The sequence below is a fragment of the Mauremys reevesii genome, linkage group 1 (assembly GCF_016161935.1).
Source record: "Mauremys reevesii isolate NIE-2019 linkage group 1, ASM1616193v1, whole genome shotgun sequence".
Taxonomy (NCBI): Eukaryota; Metazoa; Chordata; order Testudines; family Geoemydidae; genus Mauremys; species Mauremys reevesii.
This window is the reverse complement of record NC_052623.1, coordinates 199,851,277-199,877,562: the sequence shown is the minus strand read 5'-3', so window position 1 is coordinate 199,877,562 and position 26,286 is coordinate 199,851,277. Positions and strand designations below refer to the sequence as shown.

Here is a 26,286-nt window from a genome sequence, read left to right as displayed (position 1 = left end):
CATTCTGGCCCTTCCCTAGGTTACATCTCTCTCTCCTACTGCCCACAGGCTGAGATGCCACTTTTCTAATAAGTTACGCTGACGTTACCATGTGTAATGCATACGCAGTAGGGGTTTCTCCCCTCTTCCTTATTTGTATGTCTTCCCCTTACCAATGTTGTGGTGTACTCCTTCTATAGGTTAGTATATTTATGTTGTCACCCCCATTATCATATGTGTCACTTGGTTGCCATGGCACTCTTGCAGTTGGTTGTCCCATCCAAAACCTTCCAGAAGCTGGTGTGTGTTCACTATGGACAAAATTCCCATTCTTGCATTCTATTTCCAGTTCCCCAAAACATATGGGTTACCTAAGTTTATCTGTGCCAAAGTTTGTAGGCCAAAGCAGTGGAGGGCATGCAGATAAACACACAGGTGAGTAATAGAAACCTGTAAAGCAGTGTGGGATAATAGTTGGAAGACTGCCAAAGTAGTGTACAACAGCATTGCATGCACATGAACAACAGACCAAACTAACTCAATTCACATCAATTTAGTACGCTTTCAAAGAGGACTCTAGAGTTTGTAGTAAATGCTGAGTTAATGTGATCTAATAAATTGTGTTATGTGTTTCCAGGTATTTCCACACGAGCCTAACTTGAGTTGAAGTGCCCTAACCCCCTCCATGTACATAAGCCCTAAGATACATGTTGGTTTATCTATAATAACCCTATTCTAGTGACCTTCCAAATTGGAAAGATTTGGGGAATTGGGAATGGTGTTAGCAGTTCAAGCATTATTAGAAGAGAAAATAGTGATGTACCAGCATCCTATTAATTTTAATTGTAGCACACCTCCCAATCTAAATGAGCCAAACTCATCTCTGGTGTAACTCAACAGAGGTTCATATTTTTGCTCATGTTTTTTTCTCTTTAACACATCATATTTGAATCTTTTATATTGCAGATAACGCCCTTTTCCATTCAGTGCTGCATCTACATGCCTTAAGTCTGTAAACTAGCAATTTGATTTAAATCTCCAACTTATCTGTCTTGAAAGGCTAACATTTAAGAGTGCATATGATGCACATAGCAATTTAAATTACAGATTTCTCTGCAAGCCAAGTTGTGTAAATTATCAGTTTGCATTAACACTCAAGGAACATTCGAAGTTGTCATAAGTTATATGTTGAGGGCCCAGAGGAGAGAGTAGTGTAACAAGCAAATTGACTAATAGAAGAAATTTGTCCTGCAGGAAATCCCTACAGAGCTGGTGGAATGTTAACACTTGTGAAAATCACTGCAAGGAGAGTAGATACTGACACAGACAATTGGTGTCTGGCTCACTTTGTGGAATTTCCAATTGTAATGACTAATACCCTATTTCAGGGCTAGATCATGGCATTTATGGTCCTGCTGTGATTTAGTGCTCCCAAGAGGAGCACTGGAGAGAGATTGTGCCTTAGATGCACACAATCCCACTCATATCTTCTATATTCTTCACAAGTGGGAGATCATGCTAGACACATTGAATGGATGAGTTAGTAATGGCCATTTTATCTATAGGGAACTTTTAACTCTCTTGATCTTGAGTGCTGTTGTCTTACCAACCTTCTTGTCCTTAGAGGTGTGCTCTCCAGTTCAGGGGACATGGGCAGGATAACGTGTAGGAAGTCTGCACCTGAGGCTTGCTCTACTCTCCACTCTCTGGATCAGTAGCATCCCCATTTTTAAGCATGGCCATTAAACTCACTATAAATGAACAGAAGAGTAAGAGGAAATTTTTTTTCTTGCACCCTATTATCCTAGCACCACCATCCAGCAAGCTCCAGACATACAAATTTGCCTTTACCAACAGACTGCCCTTCTGCAACTCAGTCATTTGCAAATGCAAATAGCACTGTGCTGAGAACACACATTTTTGTGAGATGATGGTGCTGCCAATATTTTATCAACAGGCTCCCAGAAAAGTGTCTCCCTAGTCTGAGAATTGTTGTGTAACCAAGAGGGTATATGTCCATAGACAATAGGGCTGAGGGACTGGGGGAATCTAATTACTAGATTCCCCATATAAGGGGGAAAAACATTTTCTTACAACTACACCCAAGGCAGAGGCAAAATTGCTCTAAGGGCTCCAGCCACCAGATTGCTGAGCACTCTGGTCCCAACCCAGCAAAGCGTTTTAGTGCATGCTAACTTTAAACGGGAGTAATCCCACTGAATTCACTCTTTCATGCTTGAATGCTTTGCTCTATCAGTGTCAGAGTGCTTAGCACCTTGCCAGATCGAGACTTCTGGCACCGATTTAGCAAGAGTACTTCAGCATGTGCTCAAGTAATTTGCTGAAGAGGGCCTTTAGCACAGAAATTGACATTAAGACTCTTCACTGGAAACATGCATTTTGTTCTTGGATAATACAAGACCCGATTCTACCTCTTTTGAAGCCAGTGGAATTTTGCAACAATTTAAATCAGCAGGATTAAGCCCATTGTGAGTAGGGCAAATTGAAAGTATAGTACAGGATTCAACTTGGGTGACTTGAAATGGGGGTAGCTACCTTTTATGGACTCTGAGGCTGTCATCCCCCATATTTTAATACTTGATAAATATACAGTGGTGCAACTAGGTTCATTTAAAAGACTAAATCGTTTCTCTTCAGAGTATTTTTAAGAGTCGGAAGGAGCAGATTATCTGGCTGGGATGATTTGGCACATCTAGATAAGGGGTGTTTCCAACAGAAGCAGAGAAATCCACCCAACCATCCCTTCTGATAGGTTGCAGAATTTTATTAAGAGGCTCTTGAAAACCTATGAGAGTCCACTCTAGCATGCCAGTGGCTTTGTCTTACATTCCTCTTGACTTTCACAGTATGTCATGATGACAGTTTTCATTCAGTGCCTCCTTATCCACTCAGACAAGTCTGGCAAGCTGTTAGTTCATCAACCATAAAATATCATATCACTTTCCAATCAATGTGATTCTTAGTGAACAGTGTCAGATGTTTTCAGAAGCAATGAAAATGATGATGGCCAGAAGCATGTGGAAGCTTATAATTACTCCATTTTAGAGCAGGCAGAATGGTGTGGAAAATCTTCCATGATTAGTCATTAGAATTTTGAAATGAATTTGCTTCAGCTGTGTTCATTCCTCTATTATGCTGGCCTTCTGTGGACATTTGTGCCATCAAATTTGACCAGTATGGAAACCCAATTGCAAAGTCAAGCATGTATTGGTGGGAAGGTCATAGGCAGGGCCCTTTTTTGCTTGGCTTGCCACAAATAGTTAAGTCCCAGATTTACAAAGTCAACTTCCAGTGAGAGTTGAACACTTTCCAAAATCCTACCAGCTACCTAGCTGCATCTTTGGAAGGCTCTTAAACCTTGGGTCGAGTGCTGTAGCTATCTTTAGAAATCTCACACTGGTACCTACTTTGCGTTTTGTCAAATCTGCAATGAAAGTGTTTTTAAAACAAACAACATATGCTGGGTCATCATCTGAGACTGCTATAACATGAAATATATGGCAGATGTAGGTAAAACAGAGCAAGAGACATAATTCTCCCCCAAGGAGTGCACTCAAATTTAATTAACGCATTTTTTTAAATAAGCGCTCTCAGCATGGAAGCATGTCCTCTCGAATGATGGCCGAAGCAAGAAGGGACATACGAATGTTTAGCACATCTGGCACGTAAATACTTTGCAATTCCTGCTACAAAAGTGCCATGCAAACACCTGTTCTCACTTTCAAATTTGTTTGTTTTTAGTGATTGGCTGAACAAGAAGTAGAACTGAGTGGACTTGTAGGTTCTAAAGTTTTACATTGTTTTGTTTTTGAGTGCAGCTATGTAACAAAAAAATCTACATTTGTAAGTTGCACTTTTACATAAAGAGATCATTATGGTACTTGTATGAGGTGAAATGAAAAATACTGTTTCTTTTGTTTATCATTTTTACAAATATTTGCACTGTAATAAAAATAATAAAGTGAGCACTTTGCATTCTGTATTGTAATGAAAATCCATATATTTGAAAATGTAGAAAAACATCTAAAATATTCAATTTCAATTGGCATTCTGTTTAACAGTGTGATTAAAACTGTGATTAATCATTAATTTTTTGAGTTAATCATGTGAGTAACTGCAATTAATCAACAGCTCTAATAACATTTGAAGTCTAACTGTAACAAGAGTATTACGGACTAGGGATCAGCCAGCCCTATTTGCATGGCATAGCCCTGTAAGGGTTGAGGAATTTTGTAGTACACAAGGGCCTAAGACATGGCAGAGGCAGATACTGGGAGAGAGGAAGCAGTTCCAGAGGAATAATTAGTGTTTGGAGAAAAAGCTGCACTAGTGTTTCTTTTAGGCCTGGGACCAGAAGTCTTGAAGTGGAAGGCGACCCTTTCTCTCAACCAACTGGACCAAGCCCTGGGAAGGAGGGCAGCATAGATGCTGCCTTCCCCCTCATACCAAGACTTTGGTCTGAGGAGGATTGCTGTCTGCTGCTCTCTTAAAGCCTAGGGGTGGAAGGACTGATTGGAAAGGGGACAAGTGTGAGAAGCTGGCAGAGGGCTGCAGCTGGCCTGGATTATAACCAGCTCCAGAAGGAGGGCTGTGGGAATCCTGAACTTACGAGAGCAAGTCTGCCTGAATTAGTACTCAGGCCCCAGAAGAAGACTTGGATTTGAGAAGCTAAAGAAGAGTTAATAAATAAGACCCCAACAATGTTCCCAATAGTCAGATCTGTGAGTCCATTATTGTAAGAACCAAGTGAGAGCTGGGGCAGCTTGCTGGAAGGGTGCTCTGTGCCTCAAGAAAGTGTGCATGGGGACAGCACTCTGCTGCACTAGGCTTGTTGAATAAATTATTTATTAGGAATAACTTGCTCTTCTCTACACCACATACTATATACTAGGCTTAAAAAAATATTTCTTTCATGTAGGCATGAGGTGGGCTGAAATGATGCTTCTTGTTTTTAAAGTTTCTCATCAATTCTCCCTCTCATTCACTTCTAAAATGAAAAGCTTAGCACTATCTCAGATGAGCTACAATATGGATCCAGGCCAGGTAAAGCCATAAGATCATTTTCTTTTCTGTAGCTTAAATATGAGGGCGAATTGATCGATTCTCTTCCTTCATGCTGGATTTCTATTGCAAAAAATGTGAAGTCACTTCTCTATTTCCTTAGCTTGGCCCAGATGATTCCTTCTGTCTTGTGTCTACGAGATACTGTACTGTGTGGCTTTTTTCTTCGTATTGCATTATCCCAACTTTAACATCAATGCTCTCCATTAACTTTTCCAGATTGAATTTAGTTGGATTCTTAAAAGAGAGAGAAATTGATAAGTCTCTTGAAAAGCTCTGCTTTTGTGTGCATCATATCATCTTCTCTTGTGATGAGGATTCAGTCTAATCTTAACTGAAAGATATTGCTTAGGCTTTTCCATTCAGTGTCTTTATTATTGCAGACATTGTACAGCTTCTATAGAACCATAGCCCTTTACTAATTCACTATGTATAGTTTCAACCAGCCTGATTTGCCCTTGCATTTCATGAAATTCACTCGCTAGAGGAATCTTTTTCAAAGTAAATTCTACCAGTATTAAAAGATTTCCTGGTATAACAAACTTGACGCACACAGACATGCAACCACCATGTCTTCCTACTTAACTATACTATGTTACATTATAAGCCCAACTCATTGTAACTCTACATTTAAAAAGAACAAAACAAAACAGACCAACAAAAAACACCCACTTTGAATCCTGAACTCCAAAAGTAAGTGCCCGTTACAATGAGGTTAGAGTTACTTTCTTCTCTCTTACACATCTATCCATGTTTTGGATATCATGTTTCTATTCTTACTTGTCTATTTTCCTACTCATCCTCTGTTCTGCAAGTTGAATCTCATTTATACGTTTCCAAACTTTTCTTTGGCTCCTTCATCTGAACTGTTTTTGGCTTCATACTCTGCATTAAAGTCATGAAAAGCAAACACGCTGGATTAACCCTTTGGTGCTGACAGCCTGGTATTTCTGCAGATTAAGCTTTGATTGAATTCATTTCTCCTCTTTAAGAGAGTTAATAGCTGTCCTATCTCAGTCAAGTATACTTTAGTTATGTCATTTTAGAGAAATGCTATCTATTGCCTATTCTCTGTAATTTCAATCTTATGGTAGCTATATGGTGGATACTTGCAATGCCATTGAATAATTTGAAGGGATTCAACAGTTTGGATATTTTTCATCTGTAAGAAAAAATCTGGGGACTGAACTGAAAACCACAGAAGTCAAAGGAAAGAGAATTTTCTCTGGATTTTGGATCTGGCCCATAGAATCCATGAATTTTAAAGTAAATGTATTTGTATCTCCTTTTTGTCAAACTGTTTCTTCAGTAGGATCATTTTCCATATACATTTTGCAGTCAGATAATTTTCCATATCAATCTGGGAAATGCTTCAACTATTAACACTTAAATTCTATATTTCCTGGTCTTCTCTCTATTTCATTCTGGTTGCTTTGGCTCATAAGAGTATTTAAATTTCAGATTAAGATTCTGTACTTCCTGACCAGGTATTCAATTTACTATATTTTGTTATTTTACAAAAGAACTCCTTCGCATTCTTCTCATCAGGCAAAGTCATTCTTGAGAATGGAATGATATTCTGTGAAACTTTAAAATCAAGTATAACAAAATCAGGAATGTTTAACCAACTTTAACTACATGCAGGCCTAAAGAGAAAATAATAGAATGTGTGTGTGTGTATGTGTATATGTATATAAGTAAAAGCTGGGTGAATGATATGGAATTGATCTTGCAGTAGAGGATTTCATATGAGGTGAATGATATTGGAAAAAAATGGGTTTGTTTAGTCTGGAAAAGAGAAGACTGATAGTTTTCAAGTACATAAAAGGTTGCTACAAGCAAGAGGGAAAAACATTGTTCTTTTTAACCTCTGATGATAGGACAAGAAACAATGGGCTTAAATTGCAGCAAGGGAGGTGTAGGTCGGACATTAGGAAAAAAATTCCTAACTTTCAGAGTGGTTAAGCACTGGAACAAATTGTCTCAGTAGGCTGTGGAATCTCCATCATTGGAGATTTTTTTTAAGAGCAGGTTAGACAAACACCTGTCAGAGATGGTCTAGATCAGTGGTCCCCAACCTTTTTGTGGCCAGTAGCATATTCATGTTTTCAGAAGAGTGTGGGTGGGCACCAACAATTTTTCAAGACTTTTTGTATTTGTACATTAAATAATACAAAAAAATCATATTTAATATTACATAATGTATGAAATCAAGAGAGAAGCCGGAGAAAAGCCGTGAGGAAAGAGAACACTGGTGCCTGTAGCCCGGAGTACTCTGTCCCCAGCAGGTGCGGGGCCCCGGATTTTCGTCTCTGCTGGACACTAGGCGGGTCCTGCACCTGCCAGGGACTGAGAACACCAGCGCCCGTAGCCTGCAGCCCCGGAGTTCTCTGTCCCTGGCAGGCGCGGGGCCACAGCTTCTCTCCCCTCCTGGGCACTAGGCAGGTCCCGCACCTGCTGGGAACAGAGAACACTGCGCCTGCAGCATTAGTTCTCTGTCCCCAGCAGGCGCAGGGCCGTGGCTTCTTTCCCCTGCTGGGCACTAGGAGGGCACACATAAATGCCCTGGCGGGGACCACTGGCTAGATAATACTTAGTCCTGCCATGAGTGCAGGGGACTGGACTAGATGACCTCTCAAGGGCCCTTCCAGTCCTATAATTCTATGATATTTAGGAGCTATTAATTTCACAGGGAAAGAGTTACACAAAAACATAAGCAGTTCCAGCCAATTTTGAATCTTAAATATTATGAGTATATTCTTGAAATATACAAATCTGTTTTCATTAGTGAAGGTGTTCCAGCATTGGAGGAAATTAGAGAGTGACCCAATGCTCACTGAAGTCAACTGAAGGACGCCCATTTCCTTCAATGAAAATGGGATCAGGCATTTGTTGAGGAAAATCTAGCGTGGTTTGTTACATAACAGATGCAATTTTGCTAATTTCATCTCAGAAAAATATTAGGGACTTACTGGGAGCACAGTCCAAAAAGCTTTAAGTGGATTACGAGTATTCATGCTAACAAACTGATCTAGGATATGTGCACTCAAGCAAAATGAGACTGGATATAGATGGGGAAAATATTGTTCTATAATTCCAATGTGAATTCTGCAGGAGTCTCAGTGTGTCCACTCTACAAATTAAGGTGTAACTGTAGCACAGGCATACCAGCACAAGCTTTAATCTAGTTAGCATTGGCAGCAATAGCAGTGAAGATGTGGCAGCACTGGCTTCAGCACAGGTTAGCCACCCCACTAGTGGCCCACTTGGGACTTGAGTTGCTAGCTCACACTGGGGTCCATGCCACTGCATCTTCTCGGCTCTTGTTACTTGTGGTAGGTAGATTAAAACTATGATGGTATGCTTCCCTGCACTGCAGCAACACTTCAATTTGCAGTGTGACTATATCCTTAGGTGCCTAAGTCCCATTGAAAGTCAATGGTACTTGGGTCCAGATTGCCTGAATCACTTTTGAAAATGGGACTTAGGTTTCAAAGTTTCTGAAGAGGTTTTGAAAATTTGACCCCAAATATCTACATATGTGGAATCTGTTGGCCTATGCATATTTTTGGCATACAAGTAGTTCAATCTGGTTTTGAGGGGGAGTTTTTTGGAAATTTTTTTTTTTTTGGTGGTGGTGACGGTGTGCTGATCTCGCTCTCTTTTAAATATTATTTTCAAAGTTATTTTTTGTAGGATTCACTTATGTTTGCTCTTTTCTTTCTTATATGTCAGATGGCATTCCTGAGCCCATGGCGATAATGTTTTGGTAAGTTTCAAGTGAATGAATTCATGACAATTATGCATTTGATTTTGTATTATTTTTGTGTGCGATACATGGCATCCTTAATTATTAACTTTGCTGCTTCTTCCTTCTTCCCAGATCTCTTGTTAATGTTGTTTTTTAAGTTGGAAGTTGCTAATTCCTTTTTGAGATCAGCCATATGTTTTTTTTCCTCTCATAATTACTTTCCTTTACTAAATTGCTATGGTATTGAATGTACATTTGGGAAGGAGTTTGTGCTTGGGTTTGCTGAGGAAACTTTATATATGAACTCTGAAATATAATAGTCTGCATTAGAGGTTGTTGAAAGCTTTTTTTTTATGAAACAGTTTTTTGTCAAAAAATGCAGTTTCAGGTAGGAACGTTGATTTTGATTAAATTTGATGGGAAGAAGTTGAAACATTTCTCTTTAACAATGTCTAAATGTTTTGATTAATTTTGTTTTCATTTCTGTATAATACTAAAATATTAAGTATAATATATTTTATGCACATTACATACACATTACAGGTATTTAATATAACAGTCAAAATAAAATTAATTAAAAGGGCAATTTCAAAATGAATTTTTTTTTAATTTTTGTTTAGAAGGAAATTTCAAATTTGGGGGTGTTTTGATTTGGAATGAAAAATATTTTTTAAATGTCAGAATTTCCAGTGACACAGAAATTCCATTTCCTGACCAGCTCTAGTATACAGTCCTGTCACCGTTGGCAGAGAGATCTTCAAACTGCACAGACCAAATAGGGTCAGATCTAATCAGGCAGGAGACCTCAAGGAAAAACAAAAAGGCTACAGAAAGTAGTGCTGAATATTCAGGTTGTAGAATTTTCTTCATTTTCAGAATTAAACCACTATCCTAGCTTTGTATTTACCAATGTTTCAGCCTGGGTCTCTGAGGCATCATCTTTTCAATCAGCACTGGATCAGGCTGCAGTTTACTCTAGAGAGATACAAGTCTCCTCACCATTTCTAACCATTACAGGTCCCATGGCACTCTCTGGCATCTCTCCTGGTGTCAGGGATCGTTTCCAATATAGGTAATCAAGTTTTTGTAGGCAGAATTTACTTTCATACAACATGGTATTCTTCATTTGCTCTCCTTAAGATGCTTTGTAGCTTTGTTGGTACTTCTGCAGCCTTGTCTTCTGTTTTCTGTGGCCCACCCACCGGTGGCTGCATTTGGATGGTCAGTGAAGTGTTATAACTTATTATGTGCATAATTTTAATTAGAAAAAGAGTCTCAATCAAAACCCTGGATCTGCACAATCCCGAACTTTGGGGAATCAGTCTCTGAATCCACGTCTTGCTCTGGCATCACCTCTGCTTCTAGTTCTGTAAAGCTGTTCTGAGACTTATTTATACAATTCCTAGAACAAGTGAGTTACTGCTAGATCCTGCCTACCTGAAAGTGCTACTCGCTGTGGGGTAGGTTGCAACATTATAATCTGCTCTGCCCTAGGAGCAGACCCAGGAATGAATTGTGACTCAGTCACAATCCTTCTCTTCTGTCCCTGCCACTTGAACAAAGAAGGGGAAGAGAATTTGCCCCTCTTTGTGGAGCATCTTATTTTCCCTGCTCCTTCTCCATCTTTCTCCTCCTACTTGCTCACAGTAGGGAATATTGTGTGAGCAGCCTCTGAAGCTGGATTTGCATAAGAACATAAGAACATAAGAAAGGCCGTACCGGGTCAGACCAAAGGTCCATCTAGCCCAGTATCTGTCTACCGTGGCCAATAATGCCCCAGGTGCCCTGAGAGAGAACCTAACAGGCAATGATGAAAATGATCTCTCTCTCCATCATCCATCCTCATCCTGATGAACACAGGGGCAGGACACCATTCTTACCCATCCCTGGCTTTAGCCCATTTATGGGACTTAGCCACCATGAATTTCAGTCCCCTTTAAAGTATTGTATAGTCCCTAGCTCCTACAAACTCCTCAGGGGTTCCAGGTAAGTTGTTGACTGTGTGCTGTGTGAAGAAGAAACTTTTTTTTTTTTTTTAAACCTGCTTTTTATTTTTTTCTTTCCCCTATTTCTTGTATGTATATAAGTAAATAAATTTTAACTTTTCCTTTTCCAAACATCACTCACTTTTTTATATACCTCATATATTTCCCCCTTTCTCTTCTCTCCTCCAGTCTTCTTTTCCAAAGCCTGCCTTCCTCCTTTCCTCATATTTCTCCTAACCCTAAATCTTTTCCTTTTTTCTTTCTTTTTTCTTTCTAGTTGCTTTTTTTTTTGAGGAGAGGAGACTTTTGAGGTTGAGACCACATTTGAGATGCGTGCGTATATGGATGCATATATATAATATATATATAATCTTCTTCTATATTCTCTATCTTATGATTCTATCCCTTTTACCTCCTCCCTTTTTTTTTTTTTGCTTTTGCACGCCTCTGCACACATCTGAGAGAACTATCGATAGAATCAGATTCTTTTTAGATCTTTTTAAGAGTGCCTAGTATCCCCCATGTTGTTTGTATGTGTTTGTATTTTTTGTATGTATTACATTTATTTTTTTTTCCACATTATTTTTTTTTTTTTGCCATTTTGTTAATTTTTTAGTTTTGTGAGATCTTTTTTTCTTCTTCACAATCTGCTTCTTTCTCTTAATTCTTCTTGAGTAGTAGTATCATCTCTGTACTTTGCCACCACTGTTATACCCCTTTCTCCAGATCATTTATGAATAAATTGATATGAATAAATTGAAGGACTGAGGAAGACCACTAGTAACCCTCTCTGGATTCTCCCACTTCTTTATTCTTAATTATTTTTTCCTTTTACCCTTAACTCCTTCTCTTTCCAATCCATGAAAGGACCTTTCCTTTTCCCCATGACATTTTTTTTTTATCCAGAGACTTTTGTTAACCTTACAGACCTTGTTTTGGGAGAAAACGAACAACTACTTTTGTCCACATGTTTGTTGGTGTCCACTGTCCTGTCCCTTGTTTACTCTGTTGTTGATTTCCCAGAGAAGACCCTTTATTTTACAGAGACCATGTTTACTTTTTTGTTTATGTTTATGTTTTTTATGTTTTAATATTTTTTTTTTCTTTTTGTTTTATTCTATTTTTTTTTTACGGTTGTTTTAATGATTGTACCGGCCCTAAATTGCTTTATCACCAATAATTCCCCTTTGCTTCTTATTATATTATTTTAAATTAGTTTGCCACATTTAAAGCCGGTACATTATTTAAGGAAGTACAGGTTACCTTAGTTAGTTAGTAGCAGTCTGAGCATGGTATCAGAAGCTCCTGAGGCGGGCAAGGGGTTGTGACTGGAATGCTGTTGTCATCCAGCAGTCCTCAAGTGGTGTGTGGCTGCAAACTGAGAAATCCATTATTTGCTCAACTCTAATCAGGAGCTGTTTGAGTAGATCCCTTTGCCCAATGCAACAGCAGATTTGCTGGAATCTTCTAATCTATTTCAGCTATAGGTAGAAATCAGAGTTCCAATGAGAGTGAAGAAAAAAGGATAGAATGGTAGAAACCCCAAACAGAATTGTAATTATTGGGGCTGCTCAATGCCAGAGTACACCACACCCCTAAGGTTATGTCTACACTGCAGCTGGCAGGTAGGTAGGATTCCCAGAGTAGACCCATGGAGTTAGGTGGACTTGGGTGGCTGGCCTGTCCACACTGCTATTTTTAGCACACTTGCTTGAGCTGAACTACTGCAAATCTGTCTACCTGCTCTGGGAAATGCATCTCCTAGATGCAATTTGGACATATCATAAGGTACCAGTAACATGCTGTGCAACATGCTGTAGGTGCTTCGGCAGCTAGGCCTTGTAGGATCTAGCTCTAGTGTGTCCCATTATCCAATCAGACACATGGCGAAGGGATAGGGTTGCCACCTTTCTAACTGCTGGTAAACGTACCCCCGAGGCCCTGCCCTGCCTTTTCTCTAAGGCCCAACCCTCTTCTCCGACTCTGTCCTCTGTCACTCGCTAGATCGTCTCCACTTCCCTCTCCCTCACTCCCCCCCAGCTGGGCTCCATCTACTCCGGGGCTGGAACAGGAGCTGCTGCAGCCTGACACGGAGCCTGCCTACAAGTAGGAGGGAGCCCCAGATGAGCAGGTGTGGCACAGATTAATGACCCAGTTCCTAACCCCACGTCACAGTAACCGGACTTCTGATGTCCGGTCAGCAGGTCTGACTGGACACTGCCAGGTCCCCTTTTCAATCAGACTTTCTGGTCAAAAACTGGACATCTGGCAACCCTACAAAGTGAAAGAGCATTTTAGTAAGCTGCAGGAAAGGGAAATGTTGCAAATACCCTAGGTACAGAGGCTTAAATAGTTCCAGTTCAAAGTGAGAAATAGTGGTTCTTGTTTGGGCCCCGAGGCAGTCCATTTGAGAGTTAGGGCTTCAGGCGTAGTGCCCTCTATTCCAGTCTCTATTCAAGTAAATAGGAGCTTACAGGTTTCCAGGGTAGGCTCAGTTAGTGTTGTCTCACTGCTTCAACTCCTAATTGACTCTCTATCCAGCCACTGCTGTTTCCCCATAAGTCCCACACAGCCCTGCACCCAGCACTACCTGTTCCACGCAGAGCTCTGAAGACAATTCTTGTGAGATTTCTCTCTGCATCTGGCTTCTCTGAAGCTCATGGTTAGCCATGTTGCTGCTGCTGCTTCCCAAAAGTACTGACGCTTCCTGGTTCAAGGCACTTCTTCATATCTGGCCTGGGGGAAGAGAAGTGCAGAGGGGAGGTGTAGTCCTCTGCTTAGCAGGTTCATTAGGGAATGAAGCACTCAATCAAATTAACTGTGTGGGGAGTGGATTTCTCTCAAATGTCCTGGATCACTCTTTCCTTTCAGACTTGGAAGTTAAACATGGTGTCTTAGGCTTGGTACTGTGAGGATCACTGCTTCTTTGCACAGAACTAAAATATTTGCTTCTAAAGTCACATTACAGCTGTTAAAAAATATGAACACATTGCCAGCCGTATGGCATTTGTTTCCAGAGCCTATAAAACCTGCAAAAATTACATTGCCACAGCAAAGCATCAGGCTAATCATTTGCACAGCCTACTAGGTACTTCTTTCTGAGCCATGATATTTAGCATAGTACAAACATTTTGTTGGTAGTTGTCTGAACCGTTAATTTTATATCCATTGCACACTGTATGATTAAATCCAGATTGGTTAGTCCTGCTCTTATTATATACGATGCATACACAGACGTAATTTTAAACAAAGCAAATACTTATTACATCTAATGAGTTAGAAAACATTAGTTGAATTAAATGATGGTGCATGGACGATCAGGTTTGTTTAACAAAAGATATTTGCTTGAGTCTTTCAAGTTCCAGTGAGTGGAAAATATTTCTCTTTACTAAATGTTTGTATAAAGAGGATGCATTCATATGGAGGGAAAGTATAATCCTATGAAAATAAAATATATAGCTAGTACACAGTTTTTTCCCTTAAGGAAATTGGTTGAGATTTTCAAAGCCACCTAGGGGATTTAGATACATGCACCCCATTAAAATTAATAGTAAATGTGTCGGAGTTCCCTAGACTGCTTTAAAAATCACAAACTATGTATTTAGCAAGAGAGAGAAAATAACCAGTTGCATTTATAGTTTCAAAGGTACAAGTAATCAAACTGGGAAAAGAAAAGTTTGGCCATCAGAGAGAGGAAAAACTGCCACATTTTTGGTGGTTTCAGGCCAACTTGGACTGATCAAAATTTTTTTGATGTAATAGTTTTCCTTCGAAAATGTTGATTGGACAGCATTGAAATGTTCTATAGCAGGGATCAGCAACCTTTGGCCCGTGGCCTGCCAGGGTAAGCCCCCTGGTGGGCCAGTTTGTTTACCTGCCGCGTCTACAGGTTCAGCCGATCACAGCTCCCATTGGTCGCAGTTTGCTACTCCAGGCCAATGTTTGGGGTGTGGGAAGCGGTGGCCAGCACATCTCTCAGCCCGTGCCACTTCCCGCAGCCCCCATTGGCCTGGAGAGGTAAACCGCAGCCATTGGGAGCCACGATTGGCTGAACCTGTGGACGCGGCAGGTAAAAAAAACTGCCCCACCCTGCCAGGGGGCTTACCCTGGCGCGCTGCATGCCAAAGGTTGCCAATCCCTGTTCTATGGGAACATATAGACTTCTTTGAAATTTGTGATGCAAAATTATCAAAATGATTAATTTCAGTAAAGTCAAAATGTTTTGTTTTGAGAAGGTCAAAACATTTAGTTTAAGCTTTATTGCTTTAACTTGTAGGCTCTTATATTAAAGCATATATTAAAAATATAACAGGTCAAAACATCTTGATTTTATATTCTAAAATATGATTATAAATTATAAGTCAAAATGAAATATTTTTATTTTTCCAAAATTAAATTTTGCATTTCCCATTCTGTGGGACTCGGCTTTTCTTTCTGATTCAGAATGGAAAAAAACAAAACATTAAATTTCAGAAATTCCCCTGCAATGGGAATTTTGGGTTTCAACTAGGTCTGAGGCCAACTTCTAGTGGCCAGATGTCCATATTTCTTGGTAGTCCATCGATCCGATGATGACAAATCTGAGCAAATCATCTGTTGTTGGTCTCATGGTGTGCCCTCTGATGGCTGTACAAGCCAATTCTAGAGGTGCACATTTTGCTGCAGATGGTGCATGGGTAGTTCGCAGTCAGTGGATTGTGCGCTGCTGGTGCTCTGTGACGTCGTTCGCGTGCCTCTTGTAGATGCCGGCAGCGGTCTTCCTCGAAGGCGATGCAGGTATTTCTGACTGTTGCATGCCACTGTGTTCTGTCGCTGGCGGCGTCCTCAAGGTCTCTGGGTTTGATACTGCTATACTGCAGATTGGCTTTGATGGTGTCCTTGTAACGTTTTCGTGGATGACCTATATGCCGGATGCCCTGGGAGAGCTCACCATAGAGAAGCTGGCGGGGGATTCTGTTGGCATCCGTGCGGCTAACATGACTGGTCCAACGTAGCTGTGACTTCATGATCATCATTTCAATGCTTGTCATCTGGGCTCTCTCGAGGACCTCAAGATTGGGCACTTTGTCTTGCCAGCGGATCTTCATGATGTTGCGGTGCGGAGGCAACGCATGTGGAATGCTTCGAGCTGCTTGATGTGATGCCTATATAGTGTCCATGATTCACACCCATACAAAAGAGATGAAAGAACAGCAGCTCTGTACACAAGCAGTTTTGTTGACATCCGGATGTTGTGGTAGTTTTAAAACTTTGACACGCAGTTAGCCAAGTGCCTGGATATTTGTGCATTGATCTCATTATCCAGTGATCCATCACTGGATATGACACTACCCAGGTATTTAAAGTTCTCCACTACTTTAAGCTGAGTGCCATCAATGGAGATACTTGGGACAGAAGCATTTGATCCAGGTACAGGTTGATGGAGAACTTCTGTCTTTCCGAGGCTGATAGTTAGTCCGAAGAGTTGCGAGGCCTCGGCAAAATTGTTGACAATGTGCTGAAGATCATTTTCAGTGTGAGCCATGAGGGCATAGTTGTCAGCAAAGAGTGTCTCAAGAAGGAGTTTCTGCACTGTCTTAGTCTTTGCATTCTGGCGACGAAGGTCAAAAAGTGAACCATCATGCCGGTATTTCAAATATATACCTCGATCCAGATCTTTCATTGCATGGTTGAGGACGCATGCAAAGAACAGGTTAAATAAGACAGGAGCGAGAACACATCCTTGTTTCACGCTGTTGGTAATGTTGAAGGGGGTAGATGTGGCTCCATCAGACAATACTTCGCCTGTCATGCTGTCATGAAAAAGGCGTATAGTCTGGACAAATTTTCTTGGGCAGCCAAGTCATGTTAGAATAGTCCAAAGGACTTCCCTGTTGACTGTATCTAACGCCTTTGTCAGATCTATGAAGACAGCATACAGGTGCATGTTCTGTTCAATGCACTTCTCTTGTATTTGTCTGACAGCAAACACCATGTCAACTGTGCTCCGGCCAGGTCGAAAACCACACTGACTTTCAGGTAGATTTGCCTCGGAAATACTGGCTATTAGGCGGTTCAAGATGATGCGGGTGATGATTTTCCCTCCAACGGAGAGGAGGGATATGCCTCTATAATTTCCACATTCTGCCTTTGCTCTTGAAAAGAGAGACACTAGTAGCGTCGCGGAGGTCTTGTGGTATGTTTTCATCCTCCCAGATGCTGATGATCACGCTGTGTAATGCTGCTAGTGCTGCTGGATCTGCTGCTTTGTATATCTCTGCTGGTATCCCATCTTTTCCAGGAGCTTTTCCTGAACTCATCTGGCTAACAGCTTTCTTATACTCATCTATAGTGGGCAGAGAGTCAAGATCTGTCAGAGCAGGTTGTTGTGGAATTTCATTGAGGACATTATTATTCACGGTTGATCTATTGAGAAGGCGAGAACACTTTAGCAACCATCTTTTGTTGATGCCTTCTTTATCTTTAATCAGCGTTGTGTTGTCTGATGGGAGCAGTGGGGTGGTCCTTAGTTTAGAAGGTCCATAGACAGTCTTAATAGCACTGAAGAACATCTTTGAGTTTTGGTTCTCAGCATAGTGCTCGATTTCTTTGGCTTTGCTCTCCCACCAGTTGTCTTGTATCTGATGGAGGTCTTTCTGTTTTTTTGCTCTGAAGGTACTTGAAATGGTCCCGTTTGGAGACTGAGGAGGAGACTGCCATTCGATAAAGGCTTTTCTCTTTACTTCCAGAGCTGAGCATATTTCTTCTTGGTTCTCATCAAACCAATCCTGATGTGTTCTTTTCTTTGGTCCAAGAGATGTTATTGCTGTGTCAGTCACCATCTGCTTGAACTGGTCCCACTTTTTGGTTGCAGTACCAATCAGTTGTCCGTGGGATGTCAGTTTGTCATCAAGACTCTTCTGAAAGTTGTTGAAACATTGAGCATCCTTCAGTTTGGCTATGTTGAAAGCAGGTTGCACATGCTTAGGGCGTTTGTGCTGAGAGAGAGCGATGTAAAGTTGGAGAGATGTCCTGACTAATCTGTGGTCTGTCCAGCACTCTGCGCCTCGCATTACTCTGGAGATCATTACGTCTCGGATGTCTCGCCTTCTGACAATGGCATAATCTATCAGATGCCACTGTTTGGACCTAGGGTGCATCCACGTCGTTTTGTATTTATCCACTTGTCGGAACAGAGTGTTGGTAATGATAAAGTCATTTTCAGAACCAAGGGCCAAAAGGAGTAGTCCATTGCTGTTCGTTTTTGCCTACACCATGTGGCCCGGTTACTCCTTTCCAGTTCTCGTTGTCAGCCCCGACTCGGGCGTTGAAATCTCCAAGTAGGAGTAGTTTGTCTGTTACAGGTGTGGCCTTGATCAGTCTATTGAGATCTTCATAGAATTGTTCCTTTGAGTTGTCAGAGCATGTTAGAGTGGGTGCATATGCACTAATGATGGTGGCATGACGTTTGGCATTTAGTGGGAAGCGTAGTTTCAGCAATCTTTCATTGATACCCACTGGAAGGTCTGGGAGTTGATGCATCAATGAGGTTTTTATTGCCAGACCAAGTCCATGTATTCTGGATGGGGTGTATGGGGTGCCCAGGGAGGGGTAGTACCTCTGATGGGAGGACTTGTCGTACCCCTTCGGGGGTAGTCCGTCCACTTTGGTCCCCACCTGTCACTCAGCTCTCACCTGTGGCTCCAAGTAGCTGCAGCATGCGCAGTGGCCACACCCTGGGCAACGGATTCGACAGGCCGGCCAAACCAGGTGAATGTAACTGATGGGACTCAAACCCTCAGTGAATTAGGGATATGCCTACCCGCATGCGACGTCAGCTCCGGTGGACTGGGCGAAAGAGATCACTATGATCCAACAGCCAAGAAGGTGGTTCTGCAACACTTTGTGGAAAGCGAAGGGCTTGACGAGGCACAAAAGACGTCAAGGCCATCCACTGCAACCAAAGAAGTTACCAGTTGTGACGATTTTTCGTACCATTGGTATTTGGCTTCTAAGGTCGAGAGAGTGGGATTGCTCCTGTGCAACGGCTCTACCACTTAAAAAGCTTTCACGCACAGGTCCTGTGCAAATCATCAAACATCATCGTACCACCCAAGTCCTGTGGCGATGGGGGAGGGGCAAAGTGACAGGTGGAGGTTACCACTGGGAGTCGTAGTCCCAATCCTGCACGCAGGCGGCCTGTGGATAGGTGGTCGTCCAGCTCTGTACTTGGGGCAGCAGAGTTGCCCGGCAGCATCCCAGGTGTCTGAGCAGCCCTCTTTAGGACAGCGCTGCTCACCCTAGTAAGGAAGGGGCCTAGAAAAGGTGGCCTAAAAATTGCCTGCCCTACAACAGCTGGCCAGCAAGCCGTGGCTGGCAGTTTAACCCAATCTGCATCCGAAACCAAAAGAAAAAATTGAGAAAACTTACCATTGGTATATGGAATGTTCGTACCCTCATGGATCGAGAAGCTGTTGCAAGACCTGAGAGAAGGACAGCTCTCATTGCTCGAGAACTAGCCCGCTACAACATTGATATAGCGGCATTAAGCAAAACAAGATTGCCTGGGGAAGGTTTCTTGAGCGAACCAGGAAGTGGTTACACCTTCTTCTGGAAGGGTAAGACTGAGACAGAGGACAGAATACATGGAGTTGGTCTGGCAATAAAAACCTCATTGATGCATCAACTCCCAGACCTTTTACCATATACAAGTATAGCAATTGACTATTTTGTTGGCAGTCTCAGCAGAAACCCAAAGACTTCAATGCGATATGGCAATGGTAATGTTAATGTAAATACATTACCAAAATGATGTGTGGGGGCGGGGGAGTAAAATTAAAATCAGCCAGAGTTAATTTAGTACCATGAAAGCAATAGGTGTCTCTCCCTATTGCTTAAAAAGAATTAAATCTATTACAGAGTGTAAATATGCAGAGAATGTTCAATGTGCACAACATGGATGTGCAAATACAAGGTGTTGTTCCTATACACAATTTCTTAGAAAACATTTATATCTCTGGATGCGGCAAGCGGAGCCTCATTCTCCATGGCTATACACCTTGCGTGGCCATTTAGGGCCTTATCCAAAAAACACTTGTGCACTCCCGGTATGACTGTTCATGAGTAAAGTAATACATGTGTGTACATTTTGCAGGATCCAGGGCTTACATGTTATCATCCATTTCACTCTTGACCCTGGTAAAAAATGCCTACACAAGGTGCAAGGCAGCAGAGAATCAGATCCACATTATCCTCTCCTAAGTGGTTTTTTTGGTTGATGGTCTGGAAAGTGATAGAACTTCAAGGGACTGCATTAGAAAGAGTGAAAAATATTTTGTTTTTTTGTGGAAATGTTGTATTTTTGGTGGAAATTCAAAAACTGAATAATTTCAGGTGAAAACCAATTTTTTTTACTGAAAACTTAAATACTTAGATTTGAAAATGTTGTTGAAGTGCCTCATAGGAGTTGTAGTTTGGGTGTCTCATTCTCCTTTGTTGGTTTGGCTCCCTTTCGTCCCATGCTTAGCTGGCTGGTTCTTGCTCACATGCTCAGGATCTAACTGATCACCATATGTGGGGTTGGGAAGGAATTTTCCCCCAAGTCAGATTAGCAGTGACCATAGGGGGAAGGGAGTTTGCTTTTTTTCTGTAGTGTGTGTGGGTCATGTGCAGGCTGGTTATATTTCATTTAATTAATTCCTTGGCATTGCAGGAGTCTCAGGCACTGGTGCACCTCAGTCCCTCCAAATTTCTGCCACAATCTAGTCTCCCGAGGGCTTTAAAACTTTGGTCTAATTTCAGTTGTTGGGTTTAGTGTGCAGGTGCTGGGTGGTGTTGGTGGCCTGTGATATACAGGAAGTCAGACTAGACTATCTGGTGGTCCCTTCTGGCCTTAAACTCTGTGCCTGCATGATTACATCTCCCATGAGACACCACAGTCTCTCCTCTTGAAGAGGAGATTTAGTACATCATGGGAGTCCCTGGACATAGTGCATTATGGGAGATGTAGTCCAGCCAGGAAGTGCAGCCCATAGAGGATATTTGGGTGCCTCATGCCGCTATGCTCATCTCCCATGAGGCACCGTGGTGGCATTTCAGAATCTAAATATTTTAGTTTTCAGGCCTTCGTTTTGTTGTGAAAAATCATTCACTTCTAAAAATAAAATGTTTTTTGTAAAAATCCAATTTTCCATTATAAAATACTGTCAATGGAAAGTTTTTGATCAGTGCTAGTCAACATACATTTTGTTTCCTTTACAAAGGACCCCAACCTTCAGAGCTGGCTCTGAAGTCAGTGGAAGTCATTAGAACTGCTATGTGAAGCCCCCAAAGGTACGAATATTTCATATTGTTCAAGATGATCAAATGTTGGAAATGTAGGGACATGCATTCCAGTGAGAAGAGAAATGTCAAGTATTTTAAATAAGAACAAAGGCAATAACACAAAACACGTCTTTAGAATGTAACAAACGTTTTATTCACTTGGAAACACACTTAGATTAAAATCAAAATAGTAATTGTTATTGTACCAGAGGAAGCGCATATTGTTCCATGCAAGAAATAAAATATATGTGAATATATATGCTATCGTGTTTAAACAAAGTGTGTTCTCCTAGACCCTGATTTAGCAAAGGACTTAAGCTTGTGTCTGAATTGAATAGTCCTATAGACATCCCACTGATGTTGAAACTAAATAGGGCCCAATTCAACAAGGTACTTAAGCACATAGTAATCTTATTGATTTCACACTTATGTACCTTACTGAGTAAAAGTTCAAGTTAGTCTCAAGATCTACAGAACAAGATGTGCATGTAAAAATATAAAAAACATCAGACTCACTGTATACTTTTAGTGCTAAAAAAGAGAGACAATTTTGAACAACTTAACAACAATGTACTTTTCTCCATAAATAGGTAATCTTGTTAAAAAAAACACACCAAAAAACACCATATTTTGCATGTGATGTTCAGTGGGTTAGATCTGTGGGGGTAGAATAAATGAAAATAAACCTCCAAGAGGATCAAGTACAAAGCTTCAGTTTTTGATGTTGTCAGTCTGTATTGTATAATAGCGATTGTGCTGTTTTTCCCTTTAATGTTGTTTTTGAGTCTCTCAGCAGTGATTCAGAGCTGGAATAATTGAAAATAAGCCAGGCTAAAGGCAAACTAAAACATCTCCTGTTCTACCTGTCAGTGGTGGTTGCTAGTACTCACTACTGCTCAGTGATATGTTGACTTTTGGCATAAATACATTTTAGAAAAAGCAGCTGTGCCCATCAATGGTGTGAAGAGAAATGTAACACAAGAGTTTTTAATTTTAATTAGTTTTCTCTTCCTGAAAAACATCTTATAACTACCATCACCACCAACATAAAACTTACTGGAGATATCAAATTATTCATCCAAAATATGTGTAGGCTTAAACATTACAAATTATTATCAATTAAACACTATTTTAAAAACCAGTTTCCTCCTTCACGTACATAACCAGAACTAAAATCGAGGGCTGGTATTTTTCCGTGCAACAATCTAGAATACATTAGCTCAGGTGCATAGTATAGACAGTTGGAAATTCCTAACTGTCTATTTTTTTTCCATCGGAGAATGCCTGATTCATCAAACTAACAGTGTTTCGCAGAGATGGTTCAATTGTATCAAAGCTATGATGGAACATGGACACAGTTCCAATAGAAATTTGCCTGATTTCTTGCCAGCTCACCTGCTCAGCTATTTAATGTGTAGACAAACCCTTAGATTGTAAGATCTTCAGGCAGGGATTGCCTTTCATTCTGTGTTTGAACAGCGCCTAGCACAATGGAGCCTTGATCCATAATTAGGTCCCTTACGTACTACTATGATACACATAAATAAAACAGAGAAAACAAAAAACTCTAAGGTCAAATCTTGGCAGGTAAGTAAAGGAAACATTGATACCGTTACTTATCCTTCCAAGTGTCTTGTTACAGAGTAGTGTATACAGTAGACTTGGATACTAATGTAGGAGGCAGGAAGACTTGCATTGGTGTAAAGTACAGATGGCTGCTAGTAATGGGGAGTTTACACTCGTTCGTCATGTCTTGGCCAACTGTGTGTATTTTGTAATTTTTTTTAATAGAAGGGAGAATAAAGCGTTTGTCAAAACAGAAAATGCTTATTTCATTAATAATCATTCAGAATGGAGCAAGGAAATAGTGCAGAGAGAGAAACCCCTCTCTGCTTTACATTTGCACAAGAATAAAGAATTTCAGTGTTGTGTTCACTCCTGAATTTCATTTATGAGATGTAAACCCATCCAAAGCCTTGGCAGATGACATAGTAGAAATATGATCATACGATCATCATAATCACATGATAAAATTCACATTATAATAAGCAAAAAAGGCAACATGTTGTATTGCTATTCATTATTACCTTAATATTATTTATATAGCACAAAAACTGGGTTGGATGCCTTGTGATTGTAAACACCCATAAGAGAATAAAGTCCCTGCCTTCGGGTATTGCAATCTAAATAAAAACCGTAGTATATATGTTATCTGCCAGTGGAATTCTGTGTTCTCTTGCGAATGTCCTATCTCCTAAGAATAATTGTAACTTGTTGCAGTTTGCCAATATAATTGTTTTTGTAATCTGACTTCTATCTGTCAGGATTAAGAAGCACAAGCAGCGATAGTGGCATGTTAATGCTTTTAACGGAATATAAACTATTTGGACATGATTGCTTTACCATGGCAACACATTGCCATTGAACTGTGATATTGACTGCTGTCGGTAACATACTGCTAGCCATTGTTCTTGTAATCATACTGCTCTTCTTGTAACATGGGAGATGAAAGGGAGTGGCAGAAATTACAGTGGTGGTGGTAAGTAAGATCTGCTGTGCAAGTGAAGAGTTGCTGGTGAATTGCTTAAGAGGCTGGTAGACATTGTCTTCGGCTGGTGTCAATTGGCATAGCTATAGTGGAGCTAGGCTGATTTATCTCAGCTGAGTATCTGGTCCATTGTTTCAGGTAGTCAGAAGCTTGCTTTTGAAGGACACAATGCATTTAAGCATCCCTAAATTACAGAGAATTAACAAATTGGTAACACAGCTGAGCCAATATAGTCTGAAACTAGTGACATAACCAGTGCCTGCAGACGTGTTCTTGAAGGTGTGCCCAGCCAGACAGTAAGTTATCTAAGACAGTGCTGTTGCAAAGCAATGTTGTTGGCACTGAAGGACAAACTGCAGACTCCTTTTGCCAAAATAGGGTATAATGAGCTTCATGATACTGGCAGTTGTTCCAGCTACAGCACAGCTGTGGAAACTCTGTTTCTGTGCATAGAGGTTTGTTTAATGTTTTCTTCAATGTTGATTCAGGGGGGTTGGCACCTTACTGAGTTGTCTCTGACATGAGCCCCCACACCCAATTAAACCACTAAATTATGGCTGGTTCCCCAGTATGTAACTGTTGTTTTTTCATCCAATTAGGTATGAGCCAAAAACAGAACTCTGGATCATTCCATCCTTGGATAATGGGAAAATTCATATCTAAATTGTGCTAAAATCTTCGCTATTGGTTCCTGTGTCAACCAGAAATACAGATCACTACTGGACCTTGAGAAATCTGATTCAAACTGCAGTTTTGCAGCTGTAATCTCTCCATCTTTTCTTATGCTGGGAAACCACAAATCATTCAGCACTCATTCCAATTTGGACCCAGGTTCCCTCAGTGAACCCTTTAGTGACCTTCAGATCAATTTTAAAACTATAACAAAACCCTCAAAATGGACGTGTGTCAGGTTTTGGCTTTCATTATGAACACTTTGCACAGCTCTGCTCATAGTGGTTAATTGTTTGTTTGTAAGAAGTCAAAAACAAAGGAGAAGCCAAAGAACACTTCTTGGGACTCTTGTAATTCTGTCCAAAACTTTCAAACCTAGATGCCTAAGGTAAGGCGCCTAAATCCATGTTTAGACACTTAAATATAAATGACCCGAGTTCCAGTGGTGCCATTGAACTCAGAACTGCAGGTGTTCTCTACCTCTGAAAGTCAGGCCACCTCTGTTTAGGTGCCTAATCTGGGATTTAGGAGCCTAACTTTAGGCCCCAGGTTTGGAGAGGTTGCCCCCTCCTTTTTTTTAAGAAACAGACAGGGAATATTGTGATCATAATGCTGGACATGAACATTTTCCAACTATGTGCAGGGGGATTTGCTACACACACTACTTTGACGGTATCACCTTATTTATTTATTTATTTACCTATATGCAACAAGAGCCCAGTTTACAAATTTTCTGCCTAAAATTAGGCACCTATCACATCTACTTTAGCCATATGAATACTGATTTAGGAGCCAAAAATTGATATTTAAGTGACAAATCATAGATTTCAGTGACTTACTTTAAGTACCCATTTTGAGAATGGGGCCTATTATTTCCCTGGTTGGTATGCAGTTTTCTCTAAATTGGCAAAGTGACTGAGCGCCTGATCCCTGCTCCTATTGAAAACAATTGGAGTTTTGCCATTGGCTTTAATGGGATCAGGAGCAGAGCCTGAAACATGTGCGTGCATCCTGCAATGTAAAGGTCATGTGCAGATTTCCATTTCTGACTAATGTTTTGGCAATTGGAAGAATGTTGTAATTTATAAATGTTTGGTATGAGCTTAAAATCCCCTTTAGAGATTTGGCTCACTGGGAATATCAATGTCCAAGTTTATATATGTTTTCCTTATTATCCCTTTCCCAAAAGGAGTTTGCCACAGGGTCAACTCCACAACATATGTACAGTATTAAGTCCCCATTCTCATTTCTTCAGTTGTTGCACTTACTCTAAATTAGGGCTGCTTTCTTCATTCAAGTTTGGGTCAAGTATGTAATTTTTTTTTGTTTCATAAACCTTTTGAGGAATTATTGAAGTTCCTGCAGGTTCAGCTTCCAAGTTTGTTTCTATCATACAGCATTTCATTGTTCAATTTGCACTTAGTGAAAGAAAGGAGAGAATTACAAATTATGGAGGTTGTGGTTTTGGGACTTGGCCAACATTTCAATAAATATTAGTAATGATTGTGGTTCAGAGAGTGTGTTCCAGGTTTTGTTTTACTTAACATATTTTAGATGGTATTTTCTTAAAAAAAAAAAAAAAAAAAAAAAAAGAAAAGCTTAGACAGAAAAGCGAATAATAGATTTTACAAATTGAGCATTAACATTGACACAGACGTGGTGTCTCTGACTGTAGCCATTATGCAAAGCTGTGACATTAAGGGCATTAACTGTGGAAAGATGGAATATAAAGAAATACATTAGACTGGTGATACCTTGTGTTCATACAGAGCCTCAGTTCACAGTGCTATAATTACCTTATTTTATAAATGACTTGGAAAATCTCAAGCAAGGAAGATAACTGGGAGAAATCTGACACTATACTTTTCTTGGGCTGTTTTAGATACCTGGTAAAATTTTCAAAAGCCTCTAATGGCCAGATTTTCAAAGGTATTTAGGTGCCTAAAATGCAAATATGTGCCTAGTGG

At 40.5% G+C, this 26,286-nt stretch overlaps 1 long non-coding RNA gene across 2 annotated transcripts in view; it reads left to right on the top strand.

Annotated features, from left to right (window-relative positions):
• The window catches only part of LOC120395486, a 104,623-nt gene extending 78,842 nt beyond the window's left edge, over nt 1-25,781 (top strand). For both annotated transcript variants that reach the window (XR_005592660.1, XR_005592659.1), the window contains exons 2-4: nt 8,797-8,830; nt 21,039-21,108; nt 24,247-25,781. This is a non-coding gene — a long non-coding RNA (uncharacterized LOC120395486). The remainder of the gene's footprint in view (nt 1-8,796; nt 8,831-21,038; nt 21,109-24,246) is intronic.
• The last annotated feature ends 505 nt before the right edge of the window (nt 25,782-26,286 follow it).